Below are 13,464 nucleotides of genomic sequence, written 5' to 3'. Positions count from 1 at the left end.
TGATGTCAATTCCTGGTCTCCGTTCTCGAGGCAACACTGCCATTTCAGTCTTGTATGTCTTCTTTAGACCTGGCTCATTTCTTTACACTCACATGGAGCACTATGTATTTAATTTAGGTTTTGGAGACCTTTTCAAATGTCTCTTTTCACAAGTGAAAATTAGGGCGAGATGGTATCTATTAAGCAAATGCTTTAAATTCTAACACCAAGAAAAAAAGATCCCAGTGGATCCTGAGCTACTGCATGGTTAATTGCCTCTAGATTTTTACATATTCTTTTACTGCTGCAGAAGAACATTATGTGTGGAAGTAGATTAGGATGAAAATATTAAGAATGAGGTAGCACTACTTTCTCTAGCACTGCACTTCATTTGTCCAGTGTTGCTGATATCCTCACTTCTTATCCTTCACAGGAGATTTTCCCATAATTTTTACACACCTCCAAATGGGGCCAGGGAAGGACGCAGGAGGTTGGCCAGCCGGGGAGGGACTGCGGCTGTCCCAGCCGGGGAGGGACCAGGGCTGTCCAGCCTGTCTCGCTCAATCCGGATTGGCCGGCCCCAGCAGCAAGCTAACCTACTGGTCAGAGTGGCTGTCCCCTGGTGGTCAGTGCACATCATAGCAAGCAGTTGATCGGCCTTAGCATACCATTAGCATATTACACTTTGATTGGTTGCATACTAGGCTTTTATTATATAGGATAGTGAACATAGCCTAAGGCCCTGTGGTAAAAGGCGTAGATTTGGGAAAAGTAAGTAAATAAATATGGTCTATTTTTTAGTGGTAAAATCTTAAAATTAAGCAAATATGCCAACTGCCTGGACTGGCTTAACTTTGAGGCTGGTTTAAGGATACTTTTAAATTTGACAGGTTTAGAAAAGGGGAAGGTGTGAGCAGAGGGGTGGAACCCAGCGAGGCAGCTCTGTAAGATGAACTGCTGGTAGGGTGAAGCGGCTGGTTACAGTAATAGCTGAAAACCGTAAGTGCAACAGGCTTTGAAATCAGTTCAGCTTTGATGTCTTGCTCACCTAGCTAATCATAAGATAGTATGAAAAAAGGAAAAAAAAATAAGACTTTCCAATACTGTCCTTGGTGTCATTGCTCAGGAAATCCTAACATGAAAAAAGATCGGTGTCTGAGTGAACTTTTAAGTAGCACTGGTCTGCCCTTTATTTTTAAAAAGTTTTAAATCATGGATGCAATCATTAAAATTATTTGTTAGTTTGGAGCATGCATATGGATATGCAAAAACATTCTTAAATTTGTTATTAGAAAATGTCAGTAAATCAATAAGAAAAAACATATTAATGATGATTTGAGGTTGTCACTGTGCTCTAATTATTACTTAGATCAAGTTATATAGATGGGCTTCTCAACCTTGAGGAACTTATCCGCTGAGGACAGATGACTGCCTGGAAGCAGCCTTAGACATCAACTAGTACAAATCTGAAGTTCAGAGAAGCTGGCTTGCTTTGGAAACAAAAGATGAAATTGCCAAGTACACACATACATATATACACATACACATAAATTAAATGAGTCACAATAAACAGACAGCATGTAAAGATAAAGGGACAAAAGCATCTTGTGAGTTGCTGGCTAGAAGAAATATTATGGGAATTTCAAGCTTAGACAAAGCATTATTTCTCTAACTTCAGTCACTTGTGTAACACCTTTATGCATTTTTGCCATATGTACAAACTACCAGTACTATTAAAATATCCATTTTAATGATTTGCTTATATCAACTAACTTTTTCTATTTGCATAGTCCTAAGCAATAACATCCATTAAATGGGTTTCATGTATTATTCATCTTTTTCTAATACATATTAGAATACACAAATAACTACTAAAATAAAAAATGGATCACCCATGAACCACCAGTAGTAGATATATAAAACACTGACCTGGAGGACTCAAGGAAAGACCATGCCCTAATTATATCTTATAGCACTTATATGAGAACTATAATTTTAAAGTATGTACTCCTTAAGTATTTAGATGCCTATGTGTCCAGGGACCCAGGATAACTTGAATTTTACATTTTCTTTACCAGCTTAAAACTTTGTTTAGTTATTAGAACCTGCCCCAGCTTAATTGATAGATAATAAATAATCTATAGTTAAACATTTCTATCTATATATACAAAAAGCCAGCAACCGGAACACTGTTAACAACTGGTCGCTATGACGCCCACTGCAGCCAGTGAACTGGCCCGATGAGGGTGTGGGGGGTGTGGAGCAGGCTGGCCAACCTCCCTCTGCCCTTCCCCCAAGCCGGCCCTGCCCCTGATCGGCCTTTCCCACCTGGATCGGCCTGCAGCCCCTCCCCCTGGCTGGCCCCGCCCCTGATCGCGCCCCACCCCACCTCAATAGGGAGCAGGGCCAGCTGGCCAACCTCCTACAGCCCCTCCCCCAAGCTGGCCCCGCCCCTGATCCCCCCCATAGGGGACAGGGCCAGCTGGCCAATCGCCTGCGGCCCCTCTCCTCAGCTGGCCTGGCCCTGATGGGGCCCTGATCAGGCAGACCGTCCAGCCAGCCTCCCACTGTTTCCTCCTCCTGACAGGCATGGCCCCGATCTGTGCACGAATTTGTGTACTGGGCCTCTAGTACTACATATAATAGTAGTAACAGTCTGAGACTACAGTAGTAACATAAAAAGTTGAAAGGGAAGTTTCCTTTGGCTCTTTCTTAATAGTGCTGTCTTGCTGCCTATTGCTCTAAAAGGAAAAAAAAAATGTTTGTAGCTTTTCTAGGTAAAAAGAAGCCACAGAAACAATTTTACAAATTTAATGACTTTAATGGGAAAAGGAAAAGAATGATTCAAGTTCTATGGCATTCCTCTTGTGTATGTGTTGGTATCGTGTAATGCGATGACGAAGAATCCAAAGGCATATACTGGGAGAGAGGGGTTAACTATGTCTCATGGAAACAAATGTTATTTCTCTATTAAATTCTTATCCTTTAAGTGCATTAGAGTTGACTGTAAATATAAACAAAAGCCACTGGTGGGCAATTAAATGTGAAGAAGTGGCCCATAAAAAGTGGAATATTCAGTATGTATTAGAACCAGTTACACAACATCTGATTTAATAGTTAGATATTAAGCATTCCTCTTATAATACACGTTAAATGGCCTCAACAAATCATTTTCTGTAATGTAGCAAAATGACAATTTCAATGTAGTCTAAGGCTGGTAGGACAAGAACATTAAAGCAAATTAATCTCTAATCTTTTATCTACACTAAAAGGTTGAAAATCTGCAGGCATTTGTAACAAGAACTTTAAAATGAATTTGCCATTCCCAAAGTCATCTCACTAGACAGGAAAGAGGAACTTGGCATGTGACCAATAAATTATGAGAGAGCAACACCTTGGGGTTAGAGGGCACTGATGACTTCAACAAATCTCACCAGCTAGGGCAGCAGATTAAGCCAGGGGATAGGATGCCCTACAACCTTAACCTGTTAATACCTTTAAATTCTTAAGAATGACCTCTAGTCTGTTCTTTCATATTAGTTGTTAGTTACACTAATTACAGCTTAACTGGTATTGTTGGTACCAGTTTCCCCCTCAGAAGACATGTAGAGAAAGGTTATCTCTAATAGCTTCAAATAACTTCAGCTAAATTCTGTTGTACACATTAGGAGCACTTACCTCCAGTTTTGAAAGGGTCTTTATAGACATCAAAGGAAAGACACTAAAAGCAATGTGTGTTTGTGGATTCTATAAAGCATTTCATGTAGGAAGCTGTAAAAATAAGAACAGTAACTTCTCCTGTGACTAGAACTTTAGAATAGTTTAAAACAAGGTAATTTATTTTTTATGTTTATTTTTAACAGATAGGGGCTGTGTGATTTCAAATATAAGGAGCTAGTTATATCTTAACCATGCAAGTGAAGTAAAAATACTTAGCCCATGAAATTCCCTCAAAATTTATGGTTTTTAGAAAGGAATAATGCACTTTCTATCATGATCTTTTAGAACCATTTTAAGTTCAACATTTACACTGATGTTAACCTAACATTATATGGAATGGTGCAGAGATTCCAAGCCCATTTACAAAAATTCAAATACCATCTGTGAAGTTGCAGTAAATTACTCTGTAACATTAATCTTTAAACCAGGCACTAAATCAGAACAGAAACATACCAAAGAGATTTAAAAAGCAAAGAGTCATAACTGAGTTATTGAGATTAATGTAAATAGTTTTACATATAACAGTTTACAGGTTCTCAATATCACCCTATTTTCACTTTGAATGAAACGTATAAAATTACATTTTAAAAATAAATTATTAATATCTAAGTGAAACCAGTATCACAGATTTGTGAAAATGATGGCTGAAGAGTGTTGTCATTCTACATGTGAGTTAATAAATACAATGACAAAATTTTGAATATATAAAATAGATACAATAGAAAGTAACTATTAATGTTAAAAAATAAATTTTATTTTACAAAAGAATATCTTTAAAACAAACCTTTTGTTCTTAAAGGATGCTGACCAACAGAATTTTGACTTAAATGAAACTTTTTGGGAAAATGAAGACAGATCATTAGAGTATGTGTTATCAAATCCAAAATGCCATTAATTTTCAAATTCTTCATTACCCCATCACTTAAAAAGAAAAAAACATTGCCAATTTAGCTATGACATAATGTTTTCTTATCATGTTGATTGCAAGATATATTCAAACTTTAGGTAGTTAAAATTGTATCTTGTAATCAATGAAATGTAATATTTTATAACACATAGACTTGTCTATCAATATATTTAATGAATAAATTGTTTTTGTGAGAGCAATCCAATTCTGAAATATAGTCACTGGGTGATATCAAATAATTTTTTATATAAAACACTGAGAGGACATTGACCATCTATTTTCTATCTTCTCTGAGGATAGAAGAAGAGGAAGACCAGCTAATACATTACTGATTTCAGTTTGCTTGTCTAATTTATTAACTAATGTCCCCACTTCATCCCACTAAGGATTTATGGTAAATAAGAAGATTACATACAATAAAATAATTAAGGAAATAAGAAAAAGGAATCGAACTGGGGAAAAAAACAGATTGTAAGAACCTATGTTATTTTGATTAGATATAGAAATAATTTATAAATAACAAAATAGGCCCCAGATTTTAATTTTTCACTGTTATTATAAAAAGGTAAAACATAATATATTTATCTGTGAGTGTTGAGGATCACTTTCGCCTTAAATATAGGATCCTGTTAATCCCAAAGAATTCCTATGACACAGATTATTATAATCTACTATTAAGTGTTGAAAGATAGATACCAAATGAAAGTATCATCGAGAGAAATTAAATACTGGGGAGAAAAATAACCCCAAAATATCAGTAGCTCTCTCTTGCAAAGATTAATTTGGTTGTACCAATAGATAAAGTAGGATTAAAATGAAGACTAGTAGACTAGTGAATGAAGTTTGTGTATGTTCAAACGTTAAAACTGGTCTATGGAACAGATGCTACTAAACTATCTCAGGATGTAGGTGGGTAAATGAGTGAGCACCACCCCAGTGGAAGATGCTGACTGGAATGAATATGACTGCAAGCAGGTTCTCCACAAAGTGGGCTTCACTCAGGCTCTGTACAGCAATCAGTAAACACAGCCAAAAACGATCCAAGGAACTGTGTGAACATTTAGATGTATTTCAGCATCGCGAACTCAAATAGCAGTCTGCTGATGGATCAGTTCAAGTGTTTCAAATGTAGGACCTTTTTGTATCTAGTCATTGCACATTTTCAGTTCTCTCCGTATCAGGTAACATAAGCATCTGCTTGTGGCACATACCTTAAGTGTTCTAAGAAACCAGAGAAACTGACACAAGAACAAGTGTGGTGGATGGACATGTCCAAAAACGCTTCTCTGAGGAAGGACTCCTCCACAACCAACGCACATAGTCCTTGCTGTGCTATCAATTACACTGCCATGCTCCAGCCCCAACCCCCTCATTGCTATGGCTGGCCCAGCACAGCCATTTAATCTTTCTGGCTTTAGTGATTAGTTCAGGGATCATCACTGTACTAAAAGCAGGGCCCATCAGAGTTTTTACTAAGAGTTTTAATTTGATGCTAGAGCTTTTTCTACAGGACGATGCTGAATAGAAGATGCTGCAACTGCTTGTAGCTACCCTTCCTTCCTAAATTCAAGAAAGAAAGAATCAGACCACTAGGCAAAGCAAAATAAAGAAGGAGATGGAGGGAAAGAAAGTCTTGATGACAGAGTTTGAGCCCCAATATTAGTAGTACCAGTAGTTTATCCATTTACATGAATAAATAAATTACTTCTGTTAGAAGCTTGAATTGGGCTTATGTAAATTACAATGAAGAGAGTTTGTACAGTAAATGAAACAAGTACATTGTATTCTACTCTTCGGCTTCTAAAAAACATGAGATTGATATTCATGTATGCATATTTGAATCTATAAAATAAATGTACAGTGGTGGCATTTTTTAATGTTAATGTGTGTTTAAAGGCAAGAAGTTTCTGGATCATCCACGTAAGTGATACAGATAATTAAAAAAGAGTAGGTAATCGAAAGTAATTTGTATTTAGTTTTCTAATACTTAAAATAATGAAGAGAGGAGGGGATGGGAGAAAAGAAGGCATTTATCCTCCTGATTATGTTTTCCTAGGCACAATTAAAAGAGGTTTGCACTTGTTGAGAACACAGGAGTTTGGTATGCAGGGGAAGGGGGAAAGTGGCACAGAAATGTACTGGGAAATGAAGGAAAGCGGCCCAAGGTCACAGTGGTGCTGCAGACAGTGCCTTGAATAAACAGGCCACTCATCAACAATTGGGAGCTAGGAATAGCTATTTCTCTTGGGCAAGACAGCATAAGTCATTGGATAATAAATGGTTTTCCAGAATGAATTTTCATAAACTCTAACATTTAAACCACTTTAAGAACTGACAGGAAAATAACTGTCACCTAGCATTAAGATTCCTATGAGCTATATTCCACCTCAAGTTGAATTATAAAGAACTCTAATAACAATATCTCTGTGTTCTCAGAATAATTACCTACCCTCCACTTCCTAAATATCCTTATTACAACCTCAAATAGTAACCTTTAAGAAACCTTAAATTAGGCTATATACCTTCTGGCTATTCTCTGTGTGTGCTAAGGGTCTGAGAAGGCACTTGACCACTGGAATGCATCAAATGTGAGTCTGCTACTGTAAGCAGATTTCTCACAGTTATTCACCTAACAACTGTTTCATTATATGTACTTTGGGGATTTTCAGAATAATATATATTAGTAAGAAATAGATCTATTAGTACTGGATCCTAATAGACTTTTTGGCCTGCCTTCAAAACAAAATTAGTCTACTGAAATAACTTACGCTAAAAAGTGTCACTCAGTAATTAAAGACAAAGCATGCATGTCAAGACTCATGAATTTATTGATGGCTTCTGACACTGGTGAGTTTGCATGCTTTGGGGGAAAAATTAATCTTCAAATTTTACATTGATACTAAGGACTCATTATAGAAGGTTTGTAAGGATTACCATATGTCTTAAAGCATTTCATTATTCATGGATGTAAGCAACATTGAACTTAATAACATCCAAAGAGCAAGGGTTTTTAATTTTGCAAAAAAAGAGCATTATTAAGCACTGCATTGTTCTTTATGCCTAAGTAATTTTCAGTAATCCTCATGGTATTTTGTTGTTGTTGTTGTTCTTGGACTGACTCTGTACAGGACTATTTTAGTCATTCCTATTTACCATGACAATAAAACAGATGAAGTAGTTATTTGTCTACAGTCACTTGTTTGGAACACAATATACTGTTATCTATTCTACCTCGAGCATCATGCTAGGCACTCTCTCGTGTAGCATGACTGTGTTCCATGACAATCAACAGGCTTTCTAATCAGACATTATTTTTTGTAATCAAAGTCAGCTAGCCTACTACTTAGACGTCTTTGGTGCCTGATGTTTTTTTCAATTATCAAACCCTTCCCAGGGTTTCTGATGATACTGTAATAAACTTAAAGGAATTTATTAACAACTTTTTATCAAAAGCCTAGTGGAGACAAGTGACTCTTGAGAAGAATAGCCCTGGGGATTTGCTAACCATGAACATCATTAGATTTGCTGTCTAGCAGTGCCAAGAGAAACCATCAGGAAGAGTTATGCCAGTACAAAATTATTTTAGTTCCTTAGATCTTACTATTAAGACTTGGCTGTCATAAGTCAAAATAAGAACCAGCCACATGAAGAATGATTGTGTGCCTTAAATGACAACAATAACATCAACCAAAGTATTACAATTAAATGATCTATTGGGTTGTTCAATGTTTCTTTAAGATTGATATATTAATCTTTACACTTAATGATAAGACGATATTTCTTCTAATGCATTTTGTAAGACTCATGTAATTAGGTTCATGTACTGAGAACTGTAACTTTTTTGCTGTGACTGTCAGGATTTTAACCACCACATTCAACTCCCAATTGAAGTAACTAATCTCAGCCTGATTTTCACTCGAAAAAAACTCCTTTCACTTTTTCTCCTATTACTGACTTTGGGTCTTTCCTCTCTCTCTTCTCACACCCTCAACTTAACTCCTAGCTCTCTTTCAAGTATTAGCTTAAGTTGTCCCTGCCCTTTTTAAAAAAAAAAAAAAATATATATATATATATATATATTTTTTATTGATTTTTTACAAAGAGGAAGGGAGAGGGATAGAGAGTCAGAAACATTGATGAGAGAGAAACATCGATCAGCTGCCTCCTGCACACCCCCTACTGGGGATGTGCCCACAACCAAGGTACATGCCCTTGACCAGAATCGAACCTGGGACCCTTTAGTCCGCAGGCCGACACTCTATCCACTGAGTCAAACCGGTTAGGGCCCTGCTTTTAAGATTGTTCCCAGACATGCCTCACAGAATCATGTGCTCCTTCCTCTGTATTGTTCTCCTGCCTATTCCTCTAACACTGGTGACTTGGGGTGATCCCTGTTTTCTCATTTCTTTCCTCTAACCTATGTCTTTGTCTAATTTGGAATCTTCAGTGCCTAGCCCTTAACAAGTGCTTAGTACACATTCAATCACTGAGAGGGTACAGAGGTCTAACTCTACTGCTTGCTAGAACATGAGAATGTAGAACCCGGAGGAAGAGGAGGAGTTGGTTTGAGGCCACAGCAAGGATGTCTGGGAGATGGTCAAAAGCTGCTATGCTGGGCATTATTCTTTTGCTGCCATGTTCTGGCATATTACCTTTGATCTACATGGCTCATATTTAGCATAATGTATTTAAAATATGAACATTAATATATATGTGCTCATGTTTTGTTGATTTAAATTCTCACCTGAGGATATGTTTTTATTGATTTTAGAGAGACAAGAAGCGGGGGGGGGGGGGGGGGGGGGGGGAGAGAAACCTTGATGTGAGAAACATCAATCGGTTGCCTCCTGCATGCACCCTGACAGAGGATCAAACCCCAACGCAGATATGTGCCTTAGCTAGGTATCAAATCCACAACATTTTGGTGCAGGACGACACTCCATCCAACTGAACCACCAGGCCAAGGCATATGTGCACATGTTCTTGAATAACAAATGAGAAACCAAACCACTGCTCTATTTATACTTTCAAAATTTAATAATATTTACAAGAATATTAGCAGTATAAGAATATATGTAGTCAGTCCTAGCTGGTTTGGCTCAGTGGATAGAGGGCCAGCCTGTGGACTAAAGGGTCCCAGATTCCATTCCGGTCCAGGACACATGCCCGAATTGTAGGCACGATCCCCAGTAGGGGGCGTGCAGAAGGCAGTTGATCAATGATTCTCATCGTTGATGTTTCTATCTCCCCCTCTCCCTTCATCTCTGAAATCAATAAAAATATATTTAAAAAAAGAAAAAGTGTAGTCAGATAATGTAATTAAATGTATATGTGTATTTGTGTTTAGGACAGATGGAGTTTTATAGGTGAATCAATAAATGCATATGGAGGTAAACATGCTAAAGATTTATAAGATGTTCCACTGAATAAATGAAATCATTATTGTCCTCATTAAAACAATGATAGAAAATCTATACTTGCTTTTTAGTAGAAAGTGGTATTTCATTTATGTGTGGTTTTATTTCAACTGTAGTATCACTGGATCAACTGTGAGAAAATATTTAAATCTCACAAATTCAAGCACCTTCTGTTTCCTAAATGTTCACATGTTGTATATATGTGCACAGAGAATATTCACCAAATAAGTTGTTTACTGACTAATGCAAGAAACTCAGTTTAAAAATAAAAATGATAAATTTTTTTATGAAGTGTGCCATTTCTGGAAACTCAAATAAAAAGGATAAGGATTCTTTCACTTCTCATTTAAAAGCATAACATTTTTGTTAGTATTTTACTTAAAATTTCTTGGCCCAGAAGACAAAATTTATGGCTTTAGATTAACTACTTTAATGACGTGACACAGAAGGAGCAAAACATTCTTTTCTACCCATGGTGTTGGGGTGATTGCCTTTTCAGGAGAGAAAAGAACAACAGATAAATCTTTGTCTGGTAGGTCTGTTCCCACCTCTCCTCTTTAGTTTAACTCTCAAAGGTAATACATATTTAGTGAGCAGACTGGTGCCATAAAAGTATGCCTGAAATGAGGTAACCATTTATAATATGTGCATGCATTTAAAGACTCATTATTACAGAAAAATGATTTATATTTCATATACTAAGCAAACGTACGTGGTGTCTACTTAGCTTTAGCAATGTCTTAAAACTACCTATGAAAACAATCAGTGTCTAAACACTTGCTATTAGCTGTTGCCAGTCTGCTTTTCATAAATATAACCCAATCACAATAAATTAAAGGCAAGTCACTTGACTGTCCGGTTACATTAGCTGGATGAAATTCGTGGCTGACAATGCTGAACAGAAAGTGACAGGGTTTTCTCAACTGGTTTACATATCAATTTTTCTGGGGAAAGCAGGAATCATTATCTTTATCAAAATATCTAAAATTTTCTTCCTAAGACAATGCCTCTGAATTTCACTGATGAGAGTTTAATTGTTTTACTCTTAAAATAGATAGAAATAAGTAGGCACTGAAATTCTTCAACCCATAAAGTTATGGTTGGGAGGTAAAAATGTTATTTTTCTTGAGTTGTCCAACCCTGGGGTGGGGACATTACCTATGTGAGTGGCTAGAAACAAGATGCAGATCTGGGGCTGCTTAACTCTATAGCTAATGTCCTTTCCTTCCCATCACTACTTCTCCTTTACATATATTGACTCCTTTGTACAAAAAAAATAAACAAGTCTCTCTGCCTTCCTATGCTACCCCATCCCCAATCCCCAACGCACAACTGTATTTTCCTTATATCAGGAGTGGTAGGTTTATTAATTGAATTGTGTCCCTGCTCCTCCAATGTGTGTGTGTGTGTGTGTGTGTGTGTGTGTGTGTATACATATATAAAATAAATAAGTCTCTTATATATATATTTTTTAAAGTCATAATCTTATATATATATTGTATATATATGTATGTGTATGTGTGTGTGTGTGTGTGTGTGTGTATATATATATATATATATATATATATATATATATATATATAAATTTTTTTTTAAGTCATAATCTCCCAGCACCTTGGAATGTAACCTTATTTATAGACTATAGAGGCCCAGTGCACGAAACTCGTGCACTCGAAGGGGGGAGTCCCTTAGCCCGGACTGCACCCTCTCGCAGTCTGGGAGCCCTTAGGGGATGTCCGACTGATGGCTTAGGGAGCAGGCCTAAGCCATCAGTCGGACATCCTTAGTGCTGCCGTGGAGGCGGGAGAGGCTCCCACCACTGTTGCTGCGCTAGCCAGCCATGAGCCCGGCTTCTGGCTGAGCAGCGCTCCCCCTGTGGGAGCACACTAACCACTAGAGGACAGCTCCTGCATTGAGCATCTGCCCCCTGGTGGTCAGTGTGTGTCATAGCGACCAGTCGTTCTGCTGTTCGGTCAATTTGCATATTAGCCTTTTATTATATAGGATAATGTGTTATGGGTAAGGCCTCTGATTCAATTTTTTTTTTTTTTTTTAGGTAGTTAAAGGGAGGAGCAGAATTTTCACTTGAGCCTGAAGCTAAAATTGCCTTTAGCTCAAAAATCTGCATAGCACTGAGACACATCTTGGTGAGGCTCATTCTGAACCCCCACACTATTCTATTATGTGTATAAGTATTGGGAACCATCTTATCTCTTTAGTGAAAGGAACCTTTTGTTATGTTACAATGACAAACTTTATCTCATGAGTTGTGTTTTGGCTTCAAGCCTGTATTCAGTATTCATGAAGCAACTTCAGCTCTTCTGTCCAATATTTACCTGGCATACCTTTTATTTTATTTTCTCTAAATCTTTCCAGATTTTTATGTATTAGATAGGAATAGCCCATGGACACAGACAATAGTCTGGTGAATGCCTGGAAGGGGCAGGTGCAAGGTGGAGGAGATCAATGGGGGGAAAACCCATCTAAAACAAAGGGACATCTGCAATACTTTAAACAATAAAGATACATCTAATCTAATAATAGACAAATATGCAAATTGACCATACCTCCGACACACCCAGAAGCCACGCCCACAAGTCACGCCCACCACCCAATCAGAGCAAGTATGCAAATTAACCCAAACCAAGATGGCTACAGCCACAGAGAGCAAGGTTTCCTAGGTAACGGAGGAAGCCAAGCTTTCTGCCAGCAGTTGCAGGCCTAAGCCTTCACTCAAGCTACAAAGTTTCAATTACAGAAGGTAAACAAATTCAAACAAATGGCGGCAGAATGGAGCTTGAGAGGGCAGGCCAGGGTTGCTGCCAGCAACAGGGGAAGCAAAGCTTTCCGAACACCCTGGCTGGGCCCACTCGCTTAAGGCAACAAAGTTTCAATTATAACCCCAACACAAATGGCTACGGGCCTCGGAGGGAGCCCCAGGCTTGGCTCTGCTCCAGGCTACAAAGTTTCAGTTGTAGAAGGAAAATAAATTCCAGATACCAGGGCCTCTGCTTGCGTTGCCAGGGGGCGTGGCCCACCTGCAAACCACCACAGGCCCCTCGCTCAGGCCGCCCCCACCCCAAGGGAACCCCACCCTGATCAGGGATACCCTTCAGGGCAAACCAGCTGGCCCCCACCCCTGTACCAGGCCTCTATCCTATCTAATAAAAGAGTAATATGCAGATTGATCATCACTGCAACACACAATATAGCTGCCCCCATGTGGTCAAAGATCCTGCCCCCATGTGGACACAAGATGGCCACCACAAGATGGCCAGCAGGAGAGGGCAGTTTGGAGGCACCCGGCCTGTAAGGGAGGGCAGTTGAGAAGGACCAGGCCTGCAAGGAAGGGAAGTTGGAGGTGATCAACCCTGCAGGAGAGGGCAGTTAGGGGTAACCAGGCCGGCAGAGGAGGGAAGTTGGGGGCAAACAGGCTGGCAG

At 38.4% G+C, this 13,464-nt stretch overlaps 1 protein-coding gene across 2 annotated transcripts in view; it reads right to left on the bottom strand.

Annotated features, from left to right (window-relative positions):
* The window catches only part of FAM172A (family with sequence similarity 172 member A), a 375,530-nt gene that overhangs the window by 90,832 nt on the left and 271,234 nt on the right, over positions 1 to 13,464 (bottom strand). The gene's annotated exons all lie outside the window — the stretch shown is intronic.

Source organism: Eptesicus fuscus, chromosome 4 (assembly GCF_027574615.1).
Source record: "Eptesicus fuscus isolate TK198812 chromosome 4, DD_ASM_mEF_20220401, whole genome shotgun sequence".
Classification (NCBI taxonomy): domain Eukaryota; kingdom Metazoa; phylum Chordata; class Mammalia; order Chiroptera; family Vespertilionidae; genus Eptesicus; species Eptesicus fuscus.
This window is presented reverse-complemented; position numbering and strand designations above follow the sequence as displayed.